General features: G+C 35.0%; 1 long non-coding RNA gene across 2 annotated transcripts in view; it reads left to right on the top strand.

The window, feature by feature from the left end:
• LOC118735345 overlaps positions 1-401 on the top strand; it is a 27,953-nt gene extending 27,552 nt beyond the window's left edge. Inside the window, exons 6-8 of one of the 2 annotated variants that reach the window (XR_004992576.1) lie at positions 65-118; positions 203-256; positions 326-401. This is a non-coding gene — a long non-coding RNA (uncharacterized LOC118735345). Of the gene's footprint in view, positions 1-64 lie in introns of both variants that reach the window. The other variant, XR_004992575.1, reaches the window with a different exon arrangement.
• Positions 402-2,798: the final 2,397 nt, after the last annotated feature.

The following is a 2,798-nucleotide window of genomic DNA, read 5'->3' as shown; positions in this document are numbered from 1 at the left end:
CGCAGATATGTATATACTTAACTTCATATTAATAACAATTGTTTGTTCTTTTTACATTTGACAGAGTGTTAAATCCCCTAGATTTCTTGGAAGCGGTGGCAGTTGAGTTGGAGCAAAAGTAAGTGTGTTTTCTTTATATATGTATATATGTGCACACATAATTTCATATTAGTAACAATGGTTTTATTTTTACATTTTACAGAGTGTTAAATCCTCTAGATGTCTTGGAAGCGGGGGCAGTGGTGTTGGAGCAAAAGTAAGTCGGTTTTCTTTATATATGTACATATGTATGTACATACATAATTTGTTTGTTTACATTTGACAGTGTTTGACAGTGGTGATGGACCAAAAGTAAGTGGATTTTCTTTATACATATACTAGCTTATACCCGCGGCTTTCACCCCGCGCTTTTATAGAAATATGAAAAATAATTTAATGATGTTAGATTTTATTTCTGTGCCCATTTCGTGATAGCTCGTTATTTTTAAGCGAGTTAAGGTATTTAGGTCGTTTAAAACTATGAAATTATAAAATCTCGTCTGCGCGCTAGGCATACGAAAGATATCAATCCCTCTAAGTTTACCTTAAAATGTTTCCAGGTATACGACGCGTGAACATGTAACCTTCTTGGAGGTGGCACGGCGAGTTCTAATATTTCCAACTCAAATTTAGTAACCTGGCCTTGATAAAATATCACTTCTCATTACTGTAGCAAATGCCTCAACAGAGCTTTAGATTATAAGGTCGAACCCGGCTCCCCCTTTTCCATTTAATGAAATTTATGCCCCTATTACGGTTTACAACTCAACTCCATTTCAGTTGAAAACTTACAATTTGGTATTATCGATAACAACTCAACCTGTCAAAAAATGTTTGGTTGTATTTATATCGTCTTACAACTTTTTTGTGGTATTACCGTTTACCACCCTGTGCTAGTTCGGTTGACAAAAGTATCGAAAATCGACAACTCATTACTAGCAGTTGTTTTGAACAAATTTTTAAGCGAAAATGGAAAGCGGGTAATTAAATTTTTTTAATTTGTCTTAAACCAATATATTAATCAGGAATTTCTTACAAATTTGTAGAAAAAATAAACTTACAACGAAACAACAGTTTGAAAAACTAGTTGAGCTGATGTAGAAGCATCCCGAAACTGGACGAGGCAAGCCGCAATTTGGAAGCAGCAAAAGTAAAAGCAAGGGGTTGTGGGAGCAATTTGCCATAGAGCTAAACAGTTTCGGACCACCAACAAGAACTGCGCACGAGTGGGGACGAGTAAGTAGTAATCATGGAATTAGACCAATACAATGAAAGCGCAATAATTTATTTCTCCTGTAGGTTTGGATACACTATAAGGCAAATTTAAAAAGGAAGCTTGCCAACAATCGCAGCAATATTCTTGGAACTGGTGGTGGTCCGTCGCAAGAGGTTTCTTTAAATCCACTAGAAGAAAGTGTTGCGGAACTTATTCAGATAAGGGAACAAGTTGCACCCAGTGGCCGGGCGTTCGGAGTAGAGAATATACCACCGGTGATGGATGGCGAAGAAATAGAAGACGACTTAGTTGCAGCTTCGTCCATGGTTTATGAGCCCCAGGTAGCAAACATTGAAGATCGGCCCTCTTCGTCAGCATCGCGTGTACAAAATCGCAGCAGGAGCTGCAATTTAGAAACTGAGCGTCTAGAGCTCCTAAAAATGCAGGCAGAAACGCAAAAAGAGGTACTAAAAAAATGATTGAATTGAAAAGACGGCGTACAAAAATTACGACATTAATAAAAAATTGCTGCACATAAAGCAACAAAAATATAAATTGTTTGAAAGGCAGGCTAGGGGAGCCCATGATATACATTTGTTGAAGGTAGAGGTTGAGCAATTAAAAATAGCTAAATTAAGAGGCTATTTGCAAGACGAGAACAGCTCGTGAATGGAGAACTGATGTTTATTTGACAAACATTGAAAGGGCTTTAATTTAATAATTTGAAATATTTTTTAATTTAATTGTACAACATGAAGTAATATTTTTTTTTTATTAATTATAAGTTTTGCAATCCCTAATTTTAAGACCACATGAAGTGATATTTTTTTTAAATTAACTATTTTGAAAAACCTAATTTTAAGAGCACATGAAGTGATACTTTTTTAAATTAACTATTTTGAAAAACCTAATTTTAAGAGCACATGAAGTGATACTTTTTTAAATTAACCATTTTGAAAAACCTAATTTTAAGAGCACATGAAGTGATATTTAATGAATATTAAATATAAGTTATTTAACCATTGAAAATAAAAGAAGACTGAATGAAGTACAAATAATTAAATGTGAGTTAGAGTTTTTTATTTCTATTAAATGGATAACAAAATATTATTGCGAATTCTTCTGGCGGCGTCCTCGTCTTCTGTTTCAATGTTCAGGTTTTCATTGCTTATTTCCGTACTTGAAGCGGTTGCAATTTCTTCAGAAAGTTCCACGCGAAAGTGTTGACAAATATTATGCAAAGCGCAGCAAGCATTCACAATTTGTGTAGATTTTGCTGGTGAATAATGTAAGCCACGCACAGATAAAAGACAACGAAATCGGCTTTTCAATATTCCAATCGTCCGTTCTACCATATTTCGAGCCTTAGAGTGTATTGTATTGTAGCGAGCTTGTGGTGAACCAGCTTCTGCCATGCGGAAAGGAGTCATTAAAAAAGTTTGTAGAGGGTAACCAGCGTCGCCTTTAAGGAATATTTTAAACAATCTATTTTTGTGTTAAATACTAATGACCAGTCTTACCTAAAATCCAGGAATTACTCTGT

Source organism: Rhagoletis pomonella, unplaced genomic scaffold (genome assembly GCF_013731165.1).
Source record: "Rhagoletis pomonella isolate Grant_MI unplaced genomic scaffold, Rhpom_1.0 Rhpom_scaffold_00003, whole genome shotgun sequence".
NCBI lineage: Eukaryota > Metazoa > Arthropoda > Insecta > Diptera > Tephritidae > Rhagoletis > Rhagoletis pomonella.
The sequence above is the reverse complement of the archived record's forward strand: the minus strand, read 5'-3'. Positions and strand labels throughout refer to the sequence as shown.